The 27,661-nt window shown below is 44.5% G+C and overlaps 2 pseudogenes; both read left to right on the plus strand.

Moving 5' to 3' along the window:
* The first annotated feature begins 10,662 nt into the window (after positions 1–10,662).
* LOC144120317 (uncharacterized) overlaps positions 10,663–27,661 on the plus strand; it is a 54,861-nt pseudogene continuing 37,862 nt past the window's right edge.
* Positions 20,184–20,312, plus strand: LOC144122349 (U2 spliceosomal RNA; annotated as a pseudogene).

The following is a 27,661-nucleotide window of genomic DNA, read 5'->3' on the forward strand; positions in this document are numbered from 1 at the left end:
ATATAAAACCTTGATAGCATTGCTGTCTATGAGAGAAGCGAGCAGTTGACGATCGAAATGAGCCAGCAAAAGGTCGCTGACATCAGGGGCTATGCGGGACTCGATGCGTATGCCCCGCTTTTGCAGGTGTGGCGTCCCTTCATCTGGATGTAGGTTGATTTCAGATAAAATTTTAAAAGTTCTAAAAACCCCGAACTGTAACCCCTGCGGTGTTTTGGAAAGCAATAGAGCCATATTTGTCAGTGGTATGCTGAACGCATTCAAGGATCAGCTTGTGGGTTGAGAATAAAAGAGATCTTTAATGTAAATGGAAAAACCTGGAAACATTTGTCAGTGTTAGTGCTGAAAAATTCTAAATCCTGGCTGGAATTGTTAATAATAAAAGGGTCGTCCACGGGTAAAAGCTTAAGATGGCGCCGTAAAAAACGTGCAAAAGAGTGCTGCCACGTTCCTGTTTAAGAGACTATGGTTGTCAGTGTAATATCTACCTGATGGGTTTTTGCGGTAAAAAAGACATTTAAAAATCATTCTTGCCCTTATCGATCGCCTTGACAAGTTCAGATAGGTTCAACCGCTCGCAAAGTTTCTTCGCCCTGGACTTAACATTGCCTAGAGATAAATTTGCATGACCAGAGACCACAGCAGAGATAGCTTCCCTAGATTCGGATTTGAACACTGCGCTAGGCAATACAGCGAATCCGCCTTCTTTGTCACCTAGAATACAGAGCGAGCGGTCGCATAGAAAAGAAATCACACGTCTCAAGCGTACACTGTGTACGGTATTCTTCCAACGATTAAGAACATCAACACCTTCCGAGACAAAGCGGTTGCTCGCCTCGATCGGGGCGTGGCGAGACACTTGAACTGAAGAAAGTTTCTCTAGACTTGATTGCTTCGGAGGCACCGCAAACATTTGGCCGAGAGAAAGGACACGGCTAACATCGGCTGGCAAAGTTACATCACCTACGACGTGCACCTTGCATTATGGTCCCTGCGGATCTTGAGCAGGCCTGTCCCTCAGTCTTCTCGGCACTTGTTGCCAGAGGAACTCCGTTGTTCGGTCGGCGAGGCCGCGGAACGTCTGCAGCTCACGATAGTTCGACGAAACTTGTCCCTTGCTGCGGACCTGGGCACTCAGGAGATCCCGGTACAGGCGTGCTTGGCGTCTCCATTCCGATCTGAGGATCTTAACGACGCGTATTCCATGACCGATGGAAGGCGCAAGCCCACCGAACAAAGCGCTGACTTCTTCGGGTAGTCGCTTGGCTCGAAGGCAGAAGGAGAGTTCCCGAGCTCGGCACACTGACACGGTAATGCGTGAAACGGTAGAACACGGATCGGACAGAACACACGAGGAGACCGAGCTCTTTGTAATAGAAATACGTACGTTAATCCAGAGCCTCAAGTTATCATCCAATTGCGGTGTCGACAACATTAATTCGAAGTTTTTGAAGAACACTTCAGTATATTCCAGCATATATTCAGCGCACCTTTTCACACAGTCTGTCGAACACGCCACAATGCCAGCTTACTGGAAGGTAGCGAGGGTGGTTCCCCTCTTCAAGCAAGTTAATCCGAATTCTCCCCTTAGCTACAGACCTATTTCATTAACAAGCATTGCTTGTAAGCTTCTAGAGCACAATATATATTTAACCTCGCATCTTTTTTAGAAAGTAACTCTTTCTTAAGCTCCTGTCAGCACGGCTTCCGGAAAAAAATTTCTTGCGTGACTCAGCTTTTATCTTTCACTAATATCTTAGCGTCGTCTTTAGATAGTGGTTTACTAACCGACTGCATCTTTCTTGACTTCGCTATGGCAATCAATAACGTATCGCATCACTTACTCCTTCTTAAAATGAGTTCCCTGAATATTGACCCCATCCTTCTTAAATGGATTGAATGTTTCTTGACTAACCGCACCCAGTTTGCATCAACTAACGACTCTCTATCATCCCCATGTGCCGTAACATCTGGTGTTCCCCAAGGTTCTGTCCTGGCTCCTTTACTCTTTTTGGTATATATCAATGACCTTCCGATTGGCATCAACTCTTTTCTTAAGAGTTTTGCAGACGATTGTGTTCTTTTTCGTGCGATACACAACGTTTCCGACAGTTCTCTCCTTCAGTCCGATCTTGATAACGTCTTAATTTGGTGACAGAGATGGTCAATGGTTCTCAGTTCATCAAAGTGCAAAATTATGTCCATCTCCCGCCAATCTAACCCTTCTAAAACGTTCGATTACAAGATTAGTGGAGTTTCATTAGACAACGTTTCATCTTATAAGTAACTGGGTGTTCACATCTCTAATAACTTATCCTGGCGCATGCACCTTGAATATGTTATTAACAATGCAAACCGTGCCCTTGGTTACATACGCAAAAATTTCTTTCAGGCTCCATCCCATTAGAAGTTACTTTTATATGAAACACTAATACGGCCAAAGCTATAATACGCATCATCAGTATGGGACCCCGCACAACTCACCTTAATCGATGCTATAGAAGCCGATCAGAATCGGTCAGCTCGCTTCATCCTTCCTAATTATTCTCGCACGTCTAGTGTTTCTCTCATGAAATCTAAACTTGGTCTGACTAATCTCGCAGTTTGTAGAAATATTTCACGCCTCAGTCTTTTTCACAGCATTTTCTTTCATAACGAGACACTAAAAAAGAATTTTTTTTTCTGCTATACCATCATACCTATCATCAAGTGTTGATCATCCGCATAAAGTTGTCATCCCAACCGGTAAAACAAATGTGCTTTTTAATTCTTTCTTACCGAAGACTAGCACTGAGTGGAACCACCTTCCACCCCATATCGCATGCATTGACGACAAATCATCTTTCAAGCCACTTACTTATCACCAAGTATGTCATCGAACAAGCATCGTCATCATGATTTTTTGCCTTTTTTGTCTTTTGCCTGTACTTTTCATACGTGTTTTTTCTTTTTTCACCCACACCCTCTTTAATGCTCTGCGAGCCCTGAGGGTTTTGTAATAAACTAATAAAAAAATAAAAAATGAACTTTGTTAATGCGGCGAGTTGGGCGTGTTGGTACATATTTTCCAGAAACAGCAGCGCTAAAAGACGTGGACACAGACGAGACGACAAGGACGGGCGCTGAACTTACAACAGATATTATTGCGAAAGAATTCACTCTTAAAAATATTGTGTACAGCCGCGGCTGTCGTTCACTTATGAGCAAATCGGACCGCTCTTTTTGGGAAAGGGCGATAAAGGCGGTGCTGACACAACCCTCTTCCAGACTGCATATCTGTTCAGATTCTGAGATTTCTGTTCTGATGCGTACTTTGCTCTTTCTGATTACGGAGGTGTCATCAAGTGCAGGTGAACAATCTTGGCAAGTGAGACAGTGACTTGCGAGGAACCATTCAAAAATCTTTTCCCTCGCGAGCATGTTTCAAGTTCCTGGCATGCTCTCTTAACCTCTCATTCACGCATCTCTCAGTTTGGCCTACATACGCTTTTGCACAACTTAAGAGAATTTGGTAAACTACACCTTCTGTACATTCAACAAAAGGCCGCCTGTGTTTTTTTCCACGGCCACGTTGCTGGGTTGCCTCCAGATCAGTTATCCTGCAAAGCTTGGACAGCTCTGAGGAGCTGAGAACACGACTTTCACGTCGTAACGCTGGGCTACCTTTTTCAGGTTGTGTGACAGTGTGTGTATTTAAGGTATCACTGCTTCCTTCTGCCTACGCTGTGCGCGGCCATCGCACGTTTGCACCTTACTGCGCATCTTTTTCAAGAGGCCTTCAGCGACTGAAACCAGGAGGTAGTGAGGGTACCCAGCGCTCGCAAGTCACTGCCTCACTTGCCAAGATTGTTCACCTGCACTTGATGACGCCTCCGTAATCAGAAAGAGCAAAGTACGCATTAGTAGAGAAATCTCAGAATCTGAATAGATGTGTAGTCTGGGAAAGGGCTGTGTCAGCACCGCCTCTATCGCCCTTTCCCGAAAAGAGCTGACTTATCTGCGCATGTGTGAACGTTAGCCACGGCTGTGCACAATGTTTATAAGAGTGAATTCTTTCACAATAAAATCTGTTGTAAGTTCAGTACTCGTCCTTGTCGTTTCGTCTGTGTTAACGGCTTTATATCGCAGCTTTTTCTAGCTTACAAGTCACACAACCATGGACTTCTCGTGAGAGTTCGGGTTCGCGGAGCTGGAGTTAAGGTACATAGCAGTGTGCCTGCCCTTCCTGAACACGGAATGAAATTCTGTTACCGCCACGTTTTACAAGGGTGGCTAGGAATGGTAGACGACCATAGACTTCGTCCTCCATCGTGAACTGTACGGCCAGTTCTATGCTGTGTCCGTGTCAAGTGTGGCCGCTGCGCCAGATTATGACGCTTCTTATTTGACACAAACTCGGAATAGGGCCCCTGTTTTAGACTTGAAAGAAATGTGTTCACTGCCGTTTTCTTGATGAAGCAGAAGCAATCGTTCAGGTACCGAAGGTAAGCTCGACATGGTAAGCTCGTCGTGTGAACCTCGACAGAGCACGAGACTAGAGACTCAGTGGTCAAGTTCGCTGCGGGGGCAGGTATAGAAGTTCCCATAACCGTTCCATGGACCCTTTCAAGTTGGTTCTTTTGGAACGTGAAATAGGTATTGCCCAGACAAGACTGTAGAAGTCTTCCGAGGTCCAGACCGTCGATTGGTGTTCTTTCCAGTTGAGTTGAGTTCGTTTCGAGCACATTTGTGCAAACCTTGGCGGCAAGGTCAATTTTTACACTTCTGCAAAGCGTCTTCCCCTCGTAAGACACCACGCTTTCGTCGTCTTCGAGAACAGTGTCCTGTACTTTTGCAATGGAATCGTATGAGTTCTGTCATGCGTTTCAATTTTGCCTACCAATGGGGTGCGGTATATTAAGGTGACGGCACACACGCTCAATCGCAACAAAGGACTCCTATATAAACCGGCTATTTACGTCACATTATGAAACATATATATTGAACCCTCACTTCCCTCCTTTCATTGTGAAGAAGGCCCCCGTAGCGGGGCAGGAATGTATTTGATGTTAACAAGATTGGGGTTTGGCCACGTGGCTGGTTACGGGGTGTGGAGCAGCTACCAGCGGTGCGGCGCCGTGGCTAGTCTCGTGGTTCGTCACGCGGTTGGTCACGTGACCAGTCGCATGGGCCGGTTTCCTGACGATGCGCAGACCGGTGAGGCGCGCGTGGCGGCGGCTCCGGCCGCCGTGTGACGTCACTGCTCCTCGCCGGCAGCAGTGCTCCGGCAGAGCCGCCGGCAGCAGTGCGCCGTGTGACGTCACTGCTACTCCCGCATGCGCAGCACGGCACTACAGGAGCCAAGCGAAATTGGTAAACTTCGGCCACTGTGCTTAAGCTACAGTGGCCAATATCCGATTGATATCCAATATCTGATTTAATATCTGCTGCGGGTCCTTGTACTAAAGATATTAAACTTATTTTTGAAATATGGCGAAGTGCTCGGCTTGAAGCACTCTGGCAAGGGTTGGCCCAGTATTGCACTGCCTCCGGGATCGGCCCGGGGGATATTAGCTAGCGCCTTTTCTTTCTATCTTTGCTCTCCTGTCCTTTAACTCCCCTAATTTCAGCGCGTGGCAGTGAGCGTACCTCGGCTTGAGCCAGTGGGCAGGTCTGTGCACTTTCCTTTCTTCCTATCAGCAACAGCAGCAGCTTACGGTACAAACAAAACTTACATTGTTCGAAGTAGAATCTGCTGCAGCCTTCTCGCAACGAGCAAAATATACGATTTATGAAGTTGCTAAATTTGAAAGTACGTTAACTAAAAAAGCGGGAAAATAAATGGAGTTGGGAGAATAAAATCGAAGTCCGATAAATGAAATGAAGCGCTGATGTAGAAAATACTGTTGTATTTTCCAAAGGGAGGAGTCTGGAATTGTGAAACCACTGCTAATATTACATGCTGATTTGTGCCATTTTGCCGCACGTGAATAAGTTACACTAGATTTGACAGAGATTATAACTCTCCTGTCGCTAATAATTGCGCGTCATGTCGGCTATAATTATAAAAATGACGGTAGAGTAGATGCAACTTGATTGTCCTTATTACCATTTATAAAGCTTAGGGGCCCTATCCCTTCATGTCGGAATAAAGAGTAAAAAAAAAACATATTACCTCCTCTTATTTTTCCCGCAACACTTCACACAAAATGAGATGAGGAGGGTCAGATTCACAATTAAAACGGTGCGAATACGGAGACAGGAGAGAAACACACGACAGGACAAGCCCCGTGTATGTTTCTCTTTTGTCTTCGCATAATCCAACTATCCCAAGCTAGAGTTCTTCTTGAGGAAGGTCAGACGCTGGCTGGAAGTAGCACATTTGCGCCGAGCTTTTTATTCAAGTTACTCACAGGCTCCTTTACATTGGAGCATTGTGTGAGTGGGGCAGTACATAGAAGTTAGAGAACAGCGCAAAAAAAAAACACAAAATAAGGACAGAAAATAAGGACAGAAGAAAAACATTATACAATAGTTAGCAAGAGGCACTCAGAAGAATACAAATAAAGTAATACAACACACAATAATTACGTGTTTCAAAATGTGGCAACATGGAAATGGAACACGATTTGACAGAGAGGCTAAAAAGTGCACAAGTTAGTTCACTCTAAGCAGCAATAAAACATTTTTCGCAAGGATACACAGAACTGAGACAACTAGGCGAAGATTGCGGTTATTTTATCACGAAATGTAGCAGGATTTCTGGTATTAGTAGCATCGTCAGGAAGGCTGTTCCAATAGTTTATGGCACGTGGGAGAGCAGACATGTTGAATGCTTTTGTATGACCAAAAATACGCGTAAAGCTGCTATGATTATGGAGGCGATGAGATGTGCGACATGGCCGTGACAAAGGTAATGTGTGACTGTGAAGACTGAAAATCATTTTATGAAATAAGCAAAGAAGATAGCTCACAAGGGAAAAGATAGCTGGTACAATCGATCATTCAAACTCTACTTGTCGTAATCACACGCCATCACGATTACACTTATCATGCGCTAATATGCGTAGTTTGCTACCCAAACGTGTTGAACTATGTTCATACCTGGATAACAGTGAGTGTGACATTTTAGCATTAACTGAAACGTGGCTTAATCCTGATATTTCTGACACTGAGGTACTGCCCGATACCAACGAGTACATAATCTTCCGCAAAGATAGAGAAAACAAAAGAGGAGGAGGTGTCCTAATAGCCGTCAAGAAGCGTATAGCATCTCATCTTGTTAATTTACCCAGTCCCCTTGAGATTATATGGATCTGCATTACGTCATCATTCGTTAATTCAATAATAGGTGCATGTTACAGACCACCAGATAGCTCCGCTGCTTTCATATCTCACTTGCGCGATAACCTCAGTGCCATAAGGACCAAGTTTCCTAAAGCTAATATATTTCTGATGGGGGACTTCAATTTCCCGGACATTGACTGGTCTAACCTCACCTCTGACTCTCGCTGTTCTAAAGACTTCATCGACTTAACTTTAGATTTTTCTTTAACTCAGTTAGTAAACCAACCTACACGCGGAACGAATATTCTTGACCTTGTTTTGACTTCTTGCCCCGACAATTCAAGCATCGTCTCTACTAGTGAGGGATTCAGTGACCATCTGATTCTTAATTTTGCAGTTAGCATTCCATCACATACGCGGCATCTAACGTCTAAGCTCATCTTCAACTATAAAAAAGCTGATTGCAAAGCTCTTAACGTTGGTCTGCAAGAATTTTGCTCCTCGTACCTTTCCACTTTCTCTTCCCGTACCGTCAATGAAAACTGGACCTTATTTAAAGAAAAGTTGCTGTCATTAATGGTTGCTCACGTACCACAAACTTCATTTCGGGTCAACATTTCTAAGCCATGGTATCATAGGTCACTTCGCACAATTAAGAATAAAAAGAAGCGCTTATTTAAAGCAATGAAAAAATCTGGATCTCCCTCTCTGAAACTGCAACAGAAAGACTGCGAAAAACAATACTGCCGTGCCGTTCGTAAAGCGAGACATAAATTTTATTCTCATGATCTTCAATCCCTTATGCGCAACAAACCTAAAAAATTCTGGCGTACAATATCCCCAACTAACACTCATACCCAAATCGCTCTACAGGACAATACCGGAAATTTCATTACTGACGAAGAAAGTGCGACTATCTTTAACAATTATTTTACTTCAGTGTTCACCCATGAAGATCTTTCTAACATTCCTGCCACCGCCGAAGCCGACTACAGATATATGACCCCCATCGAATTAACTGTTGAAGGCATCGCGTCACTTATCAAAAACCTTAAAATGTCCACTAGCTCTGGTGTTGACGGAATCAACACCAAAATTCTTAAACTCACTATAAACTCGAGCAGCTTAATCTTGTATCACATTTTCCAGCAGTCTTTATCTACAGGTGAACTTCCGTTTGATTGGAAAATAGGCAAAGTCATCCCCGTGTTCAAATCCGGAGACAGAAGTAACATCAGTAACTACCGACCTATATCTTTAACCAGTATTGCATGTAAGCTCCTAGAACATATCATTGCTTCAAATGTTGCGCAGCACCTTGAACAAAACCGCTTTTTTTACCCTCATCAGCACGGTTTTAGAAAAGGACTGTCATGCGATACTCAACTCATGGAATTTACGCACGAAGTTCTGACTAACATGAATGATAACCAACAGACTGATTGCATTTTCATCGACTTTTCTAAGGCTTTTGATCGGGTAGCACATTGTCGTTTAATTGCCAAATTCTCTGCTTTAAATATCGACTCATTAACGCTATCATGGATTAGAAATTTCCTCTCATTTCGCAAACAATTTACCAGTATAAATTTACCAACTTTCCCACAGTAACGGCAAAAATGGTATCTGGAAAGCACCGCCTGCTGAAAACTTCCCCTGCTCTATGCAGTAAAGAGCACACGGTGTGCAAACAGTATATCGGGAATGCGCAACAGTAGGCAATGATGGCCCTAGAGGAGGTCTACTGGAATGCAAACGCGCTATCAATTGTCAGTATGAATAAACACAGAACACACCAAATAATATCTTGCATAGAGTGAAGACGCAGGCAAAGATCCTTAAACAGAGCACCATGGAATGAGCTCCAAAATGTAGCAAAAAACGTTATCATATAAGACAAGACACCAATATTAGTATTTTTATATCGCATTCAAATTCACAGCAACTATTTCTGCTAACCAATTTCCGTCTCCAGTTGCAGTCAGTAACTGAAAGTTATAAAAAAGTCTCAGCGCCTTAAGAGCGTAATGCTATAGCGTTGCTAACTCCGCGTTATGAGAGGGTCGCCTAAAGGCCCTGAACTATAGAATTGAACGAACGTTCCTCAGTCGCGACAACCTATTTCTTTCTCTATAGTCTGGTGGAACAGGCCTTGTTCACTTCTTTTTGCATCAGCTTGTTTCCCGATTTTTTTTCTTTTCATATCGGCAAACCATCCTTTTTTTGTACCTTTGCTAATCAGGTGTCTCAGTTCTCATTTGCCTGCCCTCTTCGCACGCACTGGACACACTCGTGAGGGGCGTTTATGAGAATTCCTTAGTGAAGTTACTGATTCCATCAATTTATTCACTGCGTGCTTTTCTTTACACTACCTATATAGCCTCTCCAGAAGGCAGATGAACCAGGCACTTGCAGAGTATTTGTTTCCTGTACCTTTGCATTGGAAACCTTTTCTAGAGTTTCCTCACACCAGTGTTTTAAAACGTGTTAGGCGATGGTGCATTTCTTCTGGTATAAAAACATTCGTCTTTAAACTACACACATCCACGCTTCCTGTGAAGGCATGGCTTCATGCTAAGGAGATGATTGCGCCATAGGCGGTGAATTGCCGCTAGTGCAATACACCAGATGCAATTGCCCATGGTTTTATTCTGCGCATTGATGCTATGTTCTTCTAGGACCCTTAGCGAAAGTTAATACGTTTGGAGTATATTTATAATGCATGGTAAACATATTTTGTATTGCCACGGTGTTGGTGACAAGACAGGGACCTGGCAAGAAAGGGCTCGGCAGCACGTCCTTCGGTGGGAGATACGGCGAACTTCAACGTCGTTCATTCTGCGCGCCACCTCCCCGCAAGGGGGCGTCTGCAGCTTGCAGGCGTTGGTGAGTGGCGACACCACGGGTTCCCGAGCATCCGCAGGGACATCCCCGCAGGGGGATGATGGTGAACGGTGCATCACCACGGACCCGAGCACCCGCGCCTCGCCGTGCGTGACATTGCCGTGTCCGGGGAAAAGGGGATCCTGTGGTTGAGCCGACGCCGAGCGTTTCGACCTTAAAGCCCCTCGGCGGAGGCAACACACCACTTTGGCCCCAGACCTCCGGCCTGACCCGACCGGGGGAAATCGGCAGTCACCTTTTCCTGTCCTCCTCTCCATCTTGTACTTTCCTATCGTATTTCTCACAACTCTCCTGTCTCCTCCTCTCTTCCCATTTTTTTCTTCCATATTTCATAGGCGGCAAGGGTTAACTTTGTGTGGTGTAACTACCCTGATTTGCTCATATTTGGTTATAACAGTGGTGTACAGCTGATGTGGGCAGTATTTACAAGTTCCTGTCCTGTCTCCTTGTTGGGGTAGGTGGCTGGCACCATGGCCGAGAGCACACTTTATTATGGCTACCTCTTTCCTTTCAAATGATCGCCCTCTGAAAAGAGGGCGGACCGATGTCACCTCTCAGTTTTTTAGCAAAAAGAAAAATACCTTCCCAAAGTCCCACATCATTCATAGCGAGAAAAAAGAAAAGTCAGCCAGATTTATATCCCCGTTTCTAGTATCCAAAGTTCGCACAGATTCACTGGGCCCCAAGCATAAAGTGACAAAACTAGCTAGTGGTGACCTTTTGCTCGAATTGATTGATATCAATCAGATTTCAAAGCTGGCAAGCATCGAAACATTTGGTGATATCCCTGTCTCCGTAACTCCACATAGATCTCTAAACACAGTGCGCGGTGTCATTTATGACAATGACTTCTTGGAACTAACCGAAGAAGAAATGCTCGAAGGATTGTCAGATCAGAATGTGACTAATGTACACAGAATCAAAATCCGCAAGGAAGACAAGGAAATTCCGACAAAGCACCTGGTTCTAACCTTCGCCTCCTGCACCTTGCCCGAGTCAATCGAGGTAGGATATGCAAAAATCTCCGTCCGTCCATATATACCTAATCCTCGACGCTGCTTCAAATGTCAGAGGTTTGGCCACGGCTCTAAAAGCTGCCGCGGCCACGATACCTGCGCCAAATATGCTTCCAATGATTATCAATCAAACGACTGCGATGCTGCGCCGCGCTGCGAAAACTGCGAAGGCGACCACGCCGCTTATTCAAGGTCGTGCCCTGCGTGGAAAAAAGAAAAAGAAATAATTACCCTAAAGACAAAGGAAATATAACATTTAAGGAGGCAAGACAGCGTTACGCAACGACTCAGGGCACATTCTCTTTCACTGCACGCACAAACTTCGCCGATTTGGTGCGTGGGCGTGACACACAACAGCGGCCTTTGGTACCTGCCCAGTTCACGCCTAGTGAGGCTGAGGCAGGGCCATCCGCGCCTCTGGCAGATGCAGCGAAAGCTGCTATGCCACCCTCGAAAAAGGGCCCGCCGGTTATCAAGTCGGCAGCCCGAAAGGCTTCCCCTATTCGGGAGAAGCCCACAACCTCCCAGCCCGCGGGCTCCCCGCGGAACTCCAACGCCTCCAGTGAGGCGATGGACACAAGTCAGAGCTCACCTCCGCAGCTGCGGATGCGGAACTCTCTTGATCGCAAAAAAAAAAACTTAATAACAGGCCCTCAGCAAGGAGGGACCTGAGGTCTCAATACAATCGCCCCAAAAAATCAACATGTAGTTCCTTATCTACTGGAACTGCCGTGGAATTCTAAATAACTATAGTGACGCAACAGATATCTTGAATTCTCTATCTGCTGTAGCACTGTTTCTGCAGGAGACTAACTTGGGACCTTCTCATAAAAATATTTTTAAAAAGTATAAAGTCTTTCGCCGTGACCGTGAGCAAGCAAATAGGCTCTCTGGAGGCGTTGCTGTTGTAGTTCAGAGCGGCGTTGCAACCCATGAAATAAACCTCAAGACGATTTTTGAAGCCGTTGCAGTCACCGTCCTAAGCTTTAAAACAATTACCGTATGCTCTATATATCTTCCACAACATCTCGTTGTTACACAACAAGGTCTAGAGGAGCTTTTTAGGCAGCTACCAGAGACATATCTGGTAGTCGAGGATTTTAACGCGCACTCCTCGTTTTGGGGGAGTGAACAGACAGACACTAGAGGTCAGGTTTTAGAAGATTTTATTCTGCGCAACAACGCCTCCTTGCTCAATACAGGCATACCCACATATTGCTCTTCATACTCAGGTAAGATGAGTTGCATAGACTTGTCTTTTAGCTCTTCATCCGTTTTTACCGATTTTAAGTGGAATATTCTTGATAACCCGTACGGAAGTGATCACTTTCCAGTGGTAATTAACTGTGCATCACCACGACCAATAATCCCCACAAAACCACGCCGGTGGAAGCTGCACTTAGCGGACTGGCCACTATTTCAAGAAAAGGCCTGTCTGGAAAAATTTTTTTCTGATAATCTTAGCGCTGACGAACTAAATGAAAATTTTACAACATGTATCATTTCGGCTGCACATAAAGCCATTCCTCAATCGTGAGGAGTTGTACGGCAAAATAATAAGCTCTCGTACACACAGGAGTGCATAGAAGCAAAAAGGAAACAAAACAAAGCCTGGGGAACCTTCCGAAAGTGCCCCACACACGACAACCTCATACATTTTAAAAAGGCAAGAGCAAAAGCACGGTACATACGTCACAATGCTGAGAAAACTTCATGAAAAAATTATGTGTCATCCATATATAGCTCAGTTACATCGAAACAAATGTGGGAGCCAGTCCGCAAACTTAATGGCAGCTTTACTCCTTTTACAATTATTTTTCTAACAGCTCTAGATACATAAACAAGCATTAGCGAACGGGCCCACAAACTAGGGGAACACTTCGCCACAGTTTCTAGCTCCTCACACTACAGCCAATCATTTTTAAAGCACAAGAACACAATTGAGAAACAACGACTGCCGACCAGTGGCAGTGCAAATGAACATTACAATAAATTAATTACGCTACAAGAAATCCGTACATTACTTTCGGCCTGCAAACAGATAGCACCAGGCCCCGACGAAATCCATTATGAAATGCTTGCTCACCTCTCTGAAGATGCTGTAGAAGTTCTTCTAAAATTCTTCAATAAAATATGGCAGTCCGGAAAAATGCCAGAGGCGTGGAAAAACGCCGTGGTTGTTCCATTCCTGAAATCTGAAAAACCGCCAACTTCCGCTGGTAGTTACAGGCCAATAACACTTACGAGTTGTCTTGCTAAACGTTTTGAAAGTGTGCTAAATATTAGGTTAATGTTCATCCCTGAATCGCGAAAACTTCTTGATATCCACCATTGTGGTTTTAAAAAAGCATGCTGTACAAATGACCATCTCGTCCGTCTTTGAAACAAAGTCCGTGAAGCATTCATACACAAACAGCACTGTCTAGCAGTATTTTTTGACTTGGAAAAAGCTTATGATACTACTTGGAGGTATGGGATTCTTCGTGACCTCGAGAATCTAGGTATCCGTGGCAGGATGCTGAACTGCCTAAAATACTTTCTTTCTGACCGTTCCTTTTGCGTGCGTCAAGGCTGCACGCTTTCGAAAAAATTCATCCATGAAAACGGCATACCGCAGGGGTGTATTCTATGTTCCACACTCTTTATTGTAAAAATGAACTCAATATCGCGAATAATTCCAAAGACCATCATGTATGCCGTATATGTTGACGACCTTCAAATTTCATGCACATCTTCCAGCTTATCAACATGCGAAAGACAGATACAACTTACACTGAACAAACTAGCGACTTGGGCAGACCAAAATAGATTTAAGTTCTCCACAAAAAAAACAGTTGCCGTCCTTTTCTCACTGAAAAGAGGCATGCAGATTGATCCCACTCTGCACTTGAATGAAAGTGTTCTACAAGAAAAAGAAGAGCATAAATTCCTAGGCATAACTTCTGACCGAAAGCTCACATTCTTACCTTACATAAACACCCTCAAAAAGAAAGCTTCTCGATCTCTAAATATACTGAAGGTACTCTCACGGAAACACTGGGGGTCCGACAGGTTATGCCTCTTACAGATCTACCGTAGTACGGTCTACTTTGGACTATGGATGAATTGTTTATGGGTCTGCAAGACCATCATACCTCAAAAAACTGGATCCCGTACATAACCTGGGTCTTCGTATATCAAATGCTGCATACAGAACATCCACAATAAATAGTCTATATGTAGAAACAAATGAACCACCTCTTGCAAACAGAAGAGCAATACTTACCTGTGCATACGTACTTAAAATAAGATCCTTATTCCGGAGCCCTCCACTACGGCACCTCTTCTTCCTTTCTTCTTTCACTCCCTCCTTTATTCCTTCCCTTACGGCGCGGTTCAGGTGTCCAACGAATATATGAGACAGATATTGCGCCATTTCCTTTCCCCAAAAAACCAATTATTTTTTACCAAAACACCTTTGTTACCCCACAGTTAAAAAGTTGCACATCTAGAAGACTGTTCAATAATAAACCACAATCGATCAAAACTTTGTTAATACGCTTTGAAGATGCATGTCATGAACTCGAAATACTAGATGCTCTGCCAAAAATTGCCCCGAGGCACGATCCATTGCCACCATGGTACTGTCTTTCCGCTGCTTGCGGCTTCACGCTAACACAGTTTCGTTAAAAACAAACACCACGTGAACATCTACTACAAGAATATTTGGCTTTGAAAGAGAAATATTCAAGCTACATGGAGTTTTACACAGATGGCTCTAAAACAGCGATGCACGTTGGAAGTGCCGTAGTACAAGGGAAATGGGAAAAATACTAAGATTGCCAAGTTATGTATCAATCTTTACTTCCGAATGTTACGCAGTGTGTATGGCTGTGGACAAAATAGTACATGAGAACATCGAAAAGAGTATAATATACACAGATTCCCTCAGCCTACTCACAGCGCTGCAGTCAAGAAAGGCAGTTGAACCCTTATTAGGCCACATCATACACAGCACAGAAAAAGTCGCAACACAAGGGCATATGATAAGGTTCTGCTGGGCCCCGAGCCACGTCGCCATAGAGTGTAATGAGAGAGCAGATTCAGCAGCAGTAAAAGCTCAAAATGGTGAAATCAAAAATGTGAACATACCCTTTAAAGATTGCATGAATTTCATACATAACAAATTAAAGAACAAATGGCAGAAAGAGTGGGATAATGAACTGAACAACAAATTACACTTCATAAAGCCCACCTTGGGGGAATGGAAGTCATGCAGACACCAAGAACGTTTCGCTGAAGTTATCTCATGTCGCCTTTGCATAGGACGCACACCCGTGACACACAACTACTTGCTTACAAAAGAAGCCAAACCTGTTTGTGAAAGATGCGGCGACGAGCTCACACTAAACCATGTCTTATTTACATGTTCAAACCTTTTAAAGCTAAGAAAGATTTATTTTAGTAAATTTTACAACAATGCATTCCATTTCACCCAGCACTACTTTTGAGTGATAATGCAATTGTTGACGTTCCTCATGTTTTCAACTTTTTACGAGAGGTTGGTTGTCTTAATGAACTTTGAATGGCTCACTTTTATGTGATACACCTCAGCCACTTTCTCATTCCTGAGAAGAATGCCGAGGTGTGTATTTCATTGGTTGGGGGCCTCGACATCATTCCGCTGCAAAGGATGGCCACTGAGGTTACCTGACTTTTTTAAAGCTTTTACCATTGGCCATTACGAAACATTCTCCTTTTTACCTTCACTAGATGATGTGAAATAACATTTTAGGTCCTTTACACCACCGCTTCATTTCTTTCATATAAAATTCGGCACAAGACAATTTTCTACACCTTGCGTTTGGCGCATGATGGCCTTAGCCGCCTATGTGCCATAAAACCCAACACAACACAATCTGCGCGCCACCAGCGTCGTCTTTTTGCCTCGGCGCCACATGGAATTCCTCCCCTCTTAAAAACACAAGCACACTCAAGCACACAAGAAAGGCTCGACGAATCTGGGGCGTCAACGTGCAAAATACGGCTTCATGCGTAAAACATGGACGATTTCTGGACGGGGTATTTGAGGGCTTCTCTGCTGTGAAAGTGCCGCGTCCTAGTACCTAGTAATTAATGCCGTTGACGTGCCGCAAGACTTTATAAGGACCGAAATGGCGGCAAATGAGTTTTTCGTACAAGCCTCGCCGTCGAACCGGTATCCATACCTAAACCAGGTCGCCAGGATTGTAGAAGACTTGTCAGTGACAGAGATTGTATCGGCGCGAGTCTACCTTGTTTCTGTGTGAGGTGAATACGTGCTAGCTGACGAGCCTGCTCGGCTTGGTAGGCAAACTTCTCAGCGTCAGCAGAAAGTTGGTCATCGGTTGCCTGAGGGAGCATTGCGTCGAGCATCGCCTGAATCTCCCTGGCGGCAGAGGAGGCGGAACGGTGTGAAGCGGGTCGTCTCTTGAACTGCTGTGTTACAGGCGAATGTTACGTACGTTATTGATCATGTCCAAAGTACTCTGTTGCACATCGACGTACATCGCCAGCATGTCCGCCATGGTCTTATTGAGCCGCTCTGTCAGCCCATTTGCCTGCGGGTGGTAAGCAGTAGTTTTACGGTGGGTCGTACCGCTTAGCTGAAAAATTTCGGTCATCATCTGGGAAGTAAAGGAGGCCCTTCGGTCAGTAATGACGTAGGTCGGGGCGCCGTACCGAAGTACGATCTGATTCATGAAGAAATCTGTAATCTCGGACGCTCTGCCATGAGGTAGGGCTTTGGACTCGGTGTATCAAGTGAGGTAGTCTGTGGCAATGATGATGTACCGGTTGCCACCCGAGGACAAAGGCAAAGGGCCGAGAAGGTCCATGCCGACCTGGTCGAATGGGGCACGTGGTGGTGCAATATGTTGGAGGAGCCCCGGAGGCTTGGCGGCCGGGGCCTTACGGCGCTGACATTGTCGACAGCTCTGCACATAGCGTTTAACAACAGTGGCAAGTTTGGGCCAGTAAAGTGCTGGCGCATTCTGGAAAGCGTGCGAGAGCATCCCAAATGCCAGAGGTTGGTTCGTCGTGGTGCGCAGAAAGTATTTCCTCTTGAAGTGTTGTCGACATGACGAGGAGGTACGCTCGCGAACTGGAACCATATATGGTTCTTCTTATAGAGCCCGCCTCGTTGAAGGGAAAAACATTTAGGAACGGTGGCTGGCTGACCTTCCCGACAATCGGTGAGGGGTCGTAAAACACTGGATCGGCGCGCTGACAAATCAGAAGAATAGATAGCCCTAAGGAAACTGATGTCGTCCGTGTCGGGGGTTGCGAGTTCGACAGGCGCACGAGAGAGGGTGTCGGCGTCTTCATGCTTATGTCCGGACTTATAGACAATGGCGAGGTCAAACTACTGCAGGTGAAGGCTTCATCGCGCCAGGCGTTCAGACGGGTCACGCAGGTTGGCCAACCAGCACAAGGAGTGGTGGTCAGTGACCACTTTGAAAGGGCGACCATAAAGACACGGGCGAAATTTCGCTGTGGCCCAAATAATGGCGAGGCAATCTTTTTCTTTCATGGAATAGTTAATCTCTGCGCGCGCCAGAGCGCGGCTTGCATAAACGATGACTCTTTCAACGCCATCCTGGCGTTGCACGAGATCCTCGCCGAGGCCGATGTTGCTAGCGTCAGTGTGTATTTCAGTGCCACCCCGCTCATCAAAATGGCCAAGAATGGGCGGCGTTTGAAGACGCAGCCGGAGCTCGGCGAAGGCCATGTCATGCTCATGGGACCAAACAAAAGCTGTGCCGTCCGGGTGAGTAGAGTCAGCGGTTCTGCGACGTCGTAACCGAAGTGGCATTTTTGGGGCTTCAATGTCAGGTGAATTCAACAAAGGGCTTCGAGAACCGTCCGCAGGCGTTCAAGGTGTTGACTAAACGAGTCGTCCAAAACCACCACGTCGTCGAGATAGACTAGGCAACACCGCCATTCAAGACCAGCAAGGGCAGTGTCTATCATCCGCTGAAAGGTGGCAGGCGCAGATCAAAGTCCGAAAGGTAGAACATTAAATTCATAAAGGCCTTTGGGAGTGACAAAAGCCGTCTTCTCACGATCCCGTTCTTCGACCGCAATTTTCCAGTAGTCACTTTTTAGGTCGATGGACGAAAATACCGAGCGCACCGAAGGCGCTCGAGAGAGTCGTCAATACGTGGCAATGGGTAAACGTCCTCCTTCATGACTGCGTTCAGCTTCCGGTAGTCGACGCAAAAACGCAGAGTGCCGTCTTTCTTTTTAGTGAGGACCATGGCCTGTTGGAAGGCTGGATAACGTCATCTTCGAGCATCTCCTTAACTTGGAACTTCATGACTTCACGCGGTGTAGACGATACGCAATAGGGGTGTTGACGGATTGGGTGTACGTAATCGTGCGTCACAATGTGGTGCTTGCCTATGGAAGTTTGGCGCACTTTCGACGAGAAGAAAAAACAGTCTCTGAATTCGGGCAATAGTGCACACAAATTTTCCCGTTGGCTGGTTGACAGCGTGGAGTTATGGATGCTCTCGAGGGGGAAAGGAGGCTGCACTGGTTTTGAGCAGAAGCACTCGAAAACATCGGAGATGCGTTCGACAAAGGCTACAGAAGTGCCGCGAAAAAGATGTCGATGCTCGTGCATAAAATTGGTAGCAAGAACCAGCGACTGGCCACTGTTAAGATGGATCAGACTGCGGGCCACGCAGAAGCTTTGCGTCAGCAGTAATAAAAGGTTGGTTTCGGCGATGACATCACCGTCCTGATATGATTCGCACTCAACCGTAATGAAGCCGTTGGTTTATGCTGTTGGCGCAACCTGGAAGTATTCATGAATGCACTAAAACATGCCGGAAATAGGTTCCTGATTTTTTGTCATTGGTATTCTAAATATATTGTCAAAATTTGCCAAAAGTACGTTACTTAAAGCATGCTTCAAGCACGTTTCAAATACGTGAAAAAATATGAATGCGGTTTTAGCATCTTGTAAATATAAGGAAAGTTTACTTTCTTAAATATGAAATATTGCATTCGAAGTATACGTCACTTAAAGCATGTTTCAAGCACGTTTTAAATACGTGAAAAATTATTTATGCGGTTTTAGCATCTTGTTACTGTAATAAATGTGCACTTTCGTAAATATAAAATTAATTCGTCTCAAGTATACTTCAGTTTTAACAAACGGCCAGTCCTTTTAGACATATCTGAAGCACGCTTTTAGCTGCCGTGGAACAATCTAGTGCTCGAAATGGCGTTTCAGGTAATGACATTTGCATTTTGGCAATGTATTAAAAAAGTACTTTCGCAATAACGACATTGAATTGTACAAAGTACAGTTCAATTCTAATGAGTGAGCTGTCCGCGTAAACGTATTTGCAGCACACTTTAAGCTGCCCTTGAATAGTTAGTGCTCGAAATAGAGTTTCGGGAACAGTGAAAACTCCCTCTTTCGTCCATTTGTTTACGTTAACTTCTAGCACAAATGCAATCACCACTTATTTAAATTACGTGTGGACAGCATGATAGCATTATACGGCAATGGCGCCATGTGCGCCTGCGGGCCCGAACATGCCAGCGAAAAGGACCCAGACTGGCGAGGCCAACCGGCTCCTATAGACGCCCATGTATTTGTTGTTTGATAGTACGGCTCCTGACGGATGCCTGACGCAAGTTACGACTAACAATTCGGTTCTAGGTAGACCGCAGATTCGAACACGACCCCTCCGACGCTTGTGCGGAAATTTGGGGGCCCACAGACTTTGCGCAAAAAGCGCCTCACCGGGGAAGATAATCTGTCTTCTCTCGGGGGGCATATATGATCCAGAAACGTGAATTGTAGGGCGAGTTGGTACATGTTGACGTGAAAACAAAAACAGCGAGAAAAGACGCAAGCCCAGAGGAAGTCTGTGCGCGTCAGTCTGTGTGCGTCTTCCTCTGGTCTTGCGTCTTTTCTCGCTGTTTTTTTTTTTCACGTCGGCATATATGATACCTCATTTAATATCTGCTGCGGCTTTTTGGACCCAAGATATTAAACTTATTTTTGGATAATGGCAGAGTGCTTGGCTTGAATCACTCTGGCACGGGTCGGCCCGGTATTGCATTGCCTCCGGGATCGGCCCGGGGCCTATTAGCACGCGTCTTTTCTTTCTATTTTTGCTCTCCTATCCTTTAACTCTCCTACTTTCAGCACGCGGCAGAGAGCGTGGCTGGGCTTCAGCCAATAGGCAGTCCCGTACACTTTCATTTTCTTTCTTCCTATCAGCAACAGCAGTAGCAGCAGTTCCGCTTCTCGGAGCAGTTCGTGCTTGCTGACGTTACTTTCCGTCGGCATTTCCTGCGTGGCCACATCTTTCCCGTTCAGGTGCCGTCACGTGACCTTGCATTGCTATTGATTTCTTAATGACAACGTGTTTTGTCTCGGACTGTCTGTCTCCTTCATAAAAAAACAACTAAAAAGTATATATTAGAAAAATGGAACACTTTGGAGAGAAGAGGGAACGAACACATACACATATCAGTGGACTAAAAAAAATCATATTCCCACTCACTTCCCTACTAGCCACTATATATCACAAGCAATACGAGGATACGGGATTCCCATTTTCATGTGATTCAACATTATAAATACTTCAAAATGTTCATGTGTCCAAGACATTACAGACTTTTAACATTATTTACAAAATGGCGCAATTACAACCGAACATAGGAAAAAATTAGGCAAAATACTTGCACAGAACATTTCAAATAGGAAACCAGAAATCAATAATACAACCGAAACAACAGGAATATTAAGCCACATGATGAGAATAATAATTAAAAAATCATATGAGTAACACGTGTCCTGCATCCCAGGGTAAAACCCTAGGTTGTAGGTGTTTGCAGCGCAGACGAAACACGGACGGACAGAAAAGGGAACGAAACACTGCGCTGACTTTCAACTGAGCTTTATTGGAAAAAATAAGCGACTTTTATACAAAACTTTTTAACATGTGACTCAAAAGATGTCAAAACGTCCTACTACATGTGCAATCTAAAATCACTGATACTCTAGATAAAAACCCTGAAAAAACACGAATGGAAAACACTGAAAGACACGTGCGGCCTAAACCACCTAAAGGGTGTCATGATCAATAACGGTGAAGGAACAACATTCGAAAAAAACTACCAAAAAACTATGATACCAAAATGCAAAAGCAGGGTGAAGCTGTATATGGGCTCCCGTTGTCACAAAAAATAAAAGATAAAAGAAAATACATTGACAAAAACAGGGCTGAAACGGTATAAAACACATTAACTAAAACAGCATAAGACCCATTATTTAAAGAATGTTGAAATTTACAGGTGCGCGCCTGCGGCCTGCAAGGATCCAAGTTCTTTATCCAGGAGTACTAAGGACACAGCGCTGACGCACATGTCCCCTTTCTGTTGGATGGCTTTTGCCTCGATAATCTCCCTCGTGGTCTGATCGCTGCTTCTACCTAAAATCGTAGTGTCCTGGAACCGTGGTATGCACTTATTGCATTCGCTGCAGTGTACAGCGAGATTTCCTTCTCGTATGTTTCTCTTGCGCAGATTGTCATAATTATTGTTGTGTTCTCGGAGTCGGTCGTTAAGGCATCGGCCCGATTGTCCTATATAGACTTTCCCGCAGCTTAACGGAATCTGATGCACCACACCCTTGGTACAAGGTACAAACGGAGACCGGTGTTTTTTGGAGCACTGCACACGTGGTGTACCACACGTCTGAGTAAGCTTACAAAGCTTTGACAGCTTTTCCAGGGCTGAAAACAATACTCTCAACTTCACTTTTTTGCCTATTCGTTTCAAATTGTGGGAGATGCTGTGCAAATAGGGTACTACAACCAGGTTTCGTTTTTGTTGACTCTCAGCCGAAGCTTTCATACTTCCTTTGCTTTTACTCTTCACTTCCCTATAGATTCTTTCAGCCACCGAGATGATGATCTGCTCCGGATAACCACTTTCTTTCAACCTTGCAGTCTGTTGATAAAAACTGCGCTCCATGGTATGTGGACAGGATTTTTGCAAAGCATTTGTCAAACACAGGTTAATAATGGAACGTTTTACTAGTTTAGAATGTGCCGAGTTGAACGGTAGGACACTTTTTTTGCCTCGTGGATCGTATGTCCAGCAGATATGATCTCTCGTACACGTGATACTTAAATCTAGGAACCGGATGGTGTCGTTATTCGGCAGCTCATGCGTTAACACGAGTGGTTCGAACAATCTCTGAAAGACTAACAATGCTTGCGTTACATCTGCCTGGAAAGAATCATTGCTATCATCATAAAGAATTAAATAATCATCTACATATCTAAACACTTTTACGGCGTTGAACTCTGCCAGGTGACACATCAACATGTTATCAAGATGGCCTAAAAAATGCCGCTGAGGATGGCTGCCAAGCAAGAACCTATGCATACACCTTGTTTTTGCAAATATATTTCGTTATTCCAAGTTACGTAAGTGGATCCAAGGTAGAAAGTAAGCATTTCCAAAAACGACTTGACACTCATCCCAACTGCATTCTGGAAAGCTACAGAGCCAAATTTGTCGATGCTATTTTCAAGGTATGAAAGTAACTCCTTCTGCGGAAGAGAGTATTACAAGTCCTTAATATCTATAGAACATGCTTGCAAGTTCTTGTGATTCTGGCCTTCCAGAAACCCTGTGACATCTACCGAGCTCTTAATCTGGAAAGGATCATCAAAAGGGATGGTCTTCAGCTTGTCTTGCAGGAATTAGGAAATTGCTTTCTGCCATGCACCTGTTTCTGACACGATTACTCTGAAAGGGCAACCGAGCTTGTGCGTCTTAGCGGAAAACATGAAATGAAGGCTATTGATTTCGGAGCTGTCAATACTTCGGCCTAAACGGGTCAGGTTCAGCCTCTCACACAATGTTTTGGCTGTTTGTTTCAATTTTGGTAAGCGTGCCTTAGAATCTTCACGGAACACTCCTCTGATGGCGTCAAGGGCTTTCAGTCCGAACATTTCCCTGGAGCACACAACAAGGCCTCCTTCTTTATCCTCCGGAAGAACACGCAGCTGGTTCTCACACAAGAAGGATGTCACCTGCCGCACAGGTAGATGTTTTCTTGTCGAATCCCGACGAAGAAGCACGTCCACTCCTTCCGAAACGCATCTGCTCCGTTCACTGTCTGGTGCCTTCCTCGCGACCTGATGGACCATGGCAAGCAACTCCGGTGCCGTCTTCCGAGGTTCTACGGCGAACTTGGGGCCCAATGCCCGGACATTCTTCACGTGCTCAGGTAGATGGACATCTCCAATAGTAGTGACGTCCCTTCGAAACGTGCGAGGCTTCTCCAGGGCTGTGTTCCGAAGATACTGCAACGCTTGCTGCCACATGAACTCTGTCGTTTGTGAGGCGATGCGAAGGTATGCCTGGAAATCCCTGTCGGCTTGACGTCCTGGTGTGGTGGTGCGTAGCAACACATACAGGTCATTTTTGTAGATCCTTGCTTGTCTTCGCCACTCGGTTCTTGCTTGGCACAAATCCTCAGTGACATTTTTTAGGCCATCTTGACAACATGTTGAATTGTCACCTGGCAGAGTTCAATGCCGTAAAAGTGTTTAGATATGTAGATGATTATTTAATTCTTTATGATGATAGCAATGATTCTTTCCAGGCAGATGTAACGCAAGCATTGTTAGTCTTTCAGAGATTGTTCGAACCACTCGTGTTAACGCATGAGCTGCCGAATAACGACACCATCCGGTTCCTAGATTTAAGTATCACGTGTACGAGAGATCATATCTGCTGGACATACGATCCACGAGGCAAAAAAAGTGTCCTACCGTTCAACTCGGCACATTCTAAACTAGTAAAACGTTCCATTATTAACCTGTGTTTGACAAATGCTTTGCAAAAATCCTGTCCACATGCCATGGAGCGCAGTTTTTATCAACAGACTGCAAGGTTGAAAGAAAGTGGTTATCCGGAGCAGATCATCATCTCGGTGGCTGAAAGAATCTATAGGGAAGTGAAGAGTAAAAGCAAAGGAAGTATGAAAGCTTCGGCTGAGAGTCAACAAAAACGAAACCTGGTTGTAGTACCCTATTTGCACAGCATCTCCCACAATTTGAAACGAATAGGCAAAAAAGTGAAGTTGAGAGTATTGTTTTCAGCCCTGGAAAAGCTGTCAAAGCTTTGTAAGCTTACTCAGACGTGTGGTACACCACGTGTGCAGTGCTCCAAAAAACACCGGTCTCCGTTTGTACCTTGTACTAAGGGTGTGGTGCATCAGATTCCGTTAAGCTGCGGGAAAGTCTATATAGGACAATCGGGCCGATGCCTTAACGACCGACTCCGAGAACACAACAATAATTATGACAATCTGCGCAAGAGAAACATACGAGAAGGAAATCTCGCTGTACACTGCAGCGAATGCAATAAGTGCATACCACGGTTCCAGGACACTACGATTTTAGGTAGAAGCAGCGATCAGACCACGAGGGAGATTATCGAGGCAAAAGCCATCCAACAGAAAGGGGACATGTGCGTCAGCGCTGTGTCCTTAGTACTCCTGGATAAAGAACTTGGATCCTTGCAGGCCGCAGGCGCGCACCTGTAAATTTCAACATTCTTTAAATATTGGGTCTTATGCTGTTTTAGTTAATGTGTTTTATACCGTTTCAGCCCTGTTTTTGTCAATGTATTTTCTTTTATCTTTTATTTTTTGTGACAACGGGAGCCCATATACAGCTTCACTCTGCTTTTGCATTTTGGTATCATAGTTTTTTGGTAGTTTTTTTCGAATGTTGTTCCTTCACCGTTATTGATCATGACACCCTTTAGGTGGTTTAGGCGGCACGTGTCTTTCAGTGTTTTCCATTCGTGTTTTTTCAGGGTTTTTATCTAGAGTATCAGTGATTTTAGATTGCACATGTAGTAGGACGTTTTGACATCTTCTGAGTCACATGTTAAAAATTTTTGTATAAAAGTCTCTTATTTTTTCCAATAAAGCTCAGTTGAAAGTCAGCGCTGTGTTTCGTTCCCTTTTCTGTCCGTCCGTGTTTCGTGTGCGCTGCAAACACCTACAGCATGAAAAACCAACTAGCCCAAGAAAAGACGATTATAACCCTAGGAGCGGGAGGTCAGAGAGGCAAAGATCTTCGGGGGCACGACACCAGAAACAACTCACAAGAACAACAAATATCGAGCAGGGAAAAACTACAGGAGACAAAAAAGAAAATAAAAGGAGAAAAAGAGAAGGAAAACAAAATATGAAAAAAGATAAAAAGAAGAAAAAGGATAAACGAAAAAAGTTAAAAAGAGGAAAAGAAAATATACGAGTAAAAGAAAGAAAGAAGAAAGAAGAAGAAAGGAAATGAAAAAAAAACTGTGTAAATTTTCAATGTATATAGTAATGTAGATAGAAAGTTTTTTCTCTCCAAGTCGCATGGAACATCGTACTTCAAACAATTCCGTTACTCATCACGTAGGCTCGCCCCCCGGAAGTAAACTCAGCAGCGGGGAGGCTCGAGGCGCAGAGACTTTTACGGGGGCAAGAGGGCTGACACATTATTCATAACGTTGGATTTAGTACCAGTCAATACAACCATCGCAGGATCTACACCGCCACAGGAGCGGGAGTGGGTGCAAACACTAAGGAGAATTTCCACTAATTCCTATTTTTCTTAGTCCTCATTTGTAGAACACCACAGGATGAGAAGAGGTGCGGTGAATTCCAAGAAGCACAAATCAACACCTCCTGCGAGAGCCTGGAAGAGTCCACTTCAGCCACTTGGGAGGTGGCCGCGGGATCTCCCTGGTGAAGAGGAGAAACAGGAAGAAGAAAAAATTTGATATGAAACAAATTAGTGCCTCATATTTACCGGGCCCTTCTTTTGGCTGTGGGAGCACTTGATTGTAGATTACCTTCTCACACTCTATTTTATTTATTCTTTCTTACCTTTTGCTCTTTTTATTTGGTACTAAGCCGACATATTTTAGTTTTACCTTCCCTTTGATGTTCATCCTACCCGCGGTACATTAGTGGAGCGGGGTGTCCTTCCTTCTTTCCGACTCTCCTACTTTACGTCTCGTGATGCTTATAACCAGTTCAGTCATTACTTCTGCTGTTGACAACATTGATCAGTGTGAACCCGTGAATGCGACTAGCACACCTTTTGTAAGCCGAGCCGAAGTGAATATACTTTTGATGTGTTAATTGCGTATTTTAGAGCATTTTAAATGTACTGTACTTAATGTATAATTTAAGTACACTTTTATTGTATTTAGTGTGTATTTTAATGCATTTAATGTATAATTGTAGTATACTTTTAAGTTATAATTGCATATTTTAGTATATTTTCACGCATAATATTTATACTAAGCGGGCAGAAAATGTATTTTTGATAAATTTCTAAAAATATTCATAATATAACTCCTAACATGCTTAGAAAGCATTGGTATTACAATTTAAGCATACGGACAAGAAAATGCAAAATAAATACGAAATTAATACATTTGATCGAAATGCATTTTTAGCACAGTCTTTTTTCGCTTAGGGGGCATATTACAGCGAAGAATTAACAAAGATACAAGAGTAGACGTGCAGGCTAGTTGGTGGTTAATACTTCTTTTAAGCAGCGCAAAAAACACGGACGCAGGAGAGACACAGAGGACACACACAGCGCTGACTTTCAACTATGTTTATTCATGAAATTTACATGAATATATTGAGATGGCTTGATGCGCGACTAGTGGAAAACAAGCAACAGTGCGCAAAAAAAGAAGAAGAAACAAAAAATGAATGCCAATAGCGTTTCGCGCGCTTATCCAAGAATGCCCTTTCTTTTCCTGAACAAGCCTGCACGTCTTCTCTTGTAACCTTCATTTCTCGTTGGGCGGGCCCTTTTCAGTAAGCGTCCTCTGATCCACAATTCACCGTCGCGCGCATTGCTGTCGCTGTTTGCCGAGCACGCTCGTTGTCATACTCCATCAAAAACCAAACAGCTTCCAAAAGACGCCATCGCCTTATATGGTGACTTGCTACCGTCAGTGGGCCACGGCGCTCGTATCTGAAGGATATTAAGATCAGAATGGCAAAGCCAAGCTGGTCTGTACAGAACATCCCTTTCCCTACAGCTGTACAAGAACCTGAAACCCGCGACATCCAAGCTCATCTACGAGAGCCCTTGGTCGCCGCGGATCGCACAGCTGAATTCCTGTGGCAACCTATTTTAGTGCATTTAAGGAGACGGCAACCACCGAAGCATCATGGCCCACACGGGCAGGTTCATAACCCGAAAAACCTGGAGTTCCCTACGAACGTCACCGAGGTACTTAGCCTCGGCCCAAAATTCGCTGTTCAGCCGAAGAAGACCGCACCTGAGCTCCTCTCGGTGGTGAGACAGGTTTACAGCAAGGTTGCAGAAGAAAACAAGACACGATACATATATCAAGGTGCTGACGTCTTGACCAAGTGCAAG

This window comes from Amblyomma americanum, chromosome 2, assembly GCF_052857255.1.
Source record: "Amblyomma americanum isolate KBUSLIRL-KWMA chromosome 2, ASM5285725v1, whole genome shotgun sequence".
In the NCBI taxonomy this organism is placed as follows: Eukaryota; Metazoa; Arthropoda; class Arachnida; order Ixodida; family Ixodidae; genus Amblyomma; species Amblyomma americanum.